The sequence below is a fragment of the Pavona decussata genome, unplaced genomic scaffold, assembly GCF_977016875.1.
Source record: "Pavona decussata unplaced genomic scaffold, jaPavDecu1.1 SCAFFOLD_260, whole genome shotgun sequence".
Lineage (NCBI taxonomy): Eukaryota > Metazoa > Cnidaria > Anthozoa > Scleractinia > Agariciidae > Pavona > Pavona decussata.
Window position 1 is genome coordinate 1,172,348 of NW_028145663.1, and position 914 is coordinate 1,173,261.

Genomic DNA, 914 nt, shown 5'->3' on the forward strand with positions numbered 1-914 from the left:
TCAAAGTAGAAAAACACAGCAATACATTGGAGAATTGCAATTTCGAAACTAACCTTTCTTCCAGTCAATAATTTTCTGAAAACAATCTACTGAAGACCACGAGCAAACCCTTACAATTTTCTTCTTAGATAGTAAAGCGAGCGATTTCGCGCACGCGCGTGTTACGCTCGCTTTGCTATCCCTAAGAAAGATAAGGCACTGCTTGTTGCCTAACTGAATTTACTGGAATAGCGTTCAGTTTAGACCCCAGACAGACCTTCTTTCGGCTCGCCACGCACTCCTCTAGATGACGAACCAAAATAGACAGTCTGTGTTGGCGGATGTTGGGGTTGTTTACACGGAGAGAGGACGATCCTAGAAGGCGGAACAACTTTTCGTTTGGTTTAAACGCAGACATTTCGGGTTGGTTATTATGTGGAGAAGGAGAGCAAAACGAACTTGTCGGCCTTTACCAGCTGAACGTCCGGCCGCCGCCATGTTTGTTTTTCTTGTCCCTAGTGGTAGGACCTTTCGAGCGAAGGTTGTTTACATGGTGCTAGGATCTTCCTATCTCTCAGCTTGGAAGATCCTAGCGAAGTACAACCTTTCGCGTGTAAACTGAAAACAGAAAACATATGGCGCTAGGATGATACGCCTTCTAGGATCTTCCTCCCTCCATGTAAACAGCCTACAAATCTCGCTCGCCATTGATTTCCAGGTCAAATCTCAACAAAAATCCTTACTTATTATTCCTCTCCAGGGTAGCATTTAAGTTACCTTCCTTTGTTTTATCCAAAGAATTTTCGACGATTTTCACGTTTAAGTTTTGAGGTTAACAGGTTTGGCAAAATTTTCCCGATGACGTCAGCTCTCCGACTTTTTATCGGTCTGTCTCTCAGTTGACGAAACAAATTAGCCAATGAACGCCCGGAACA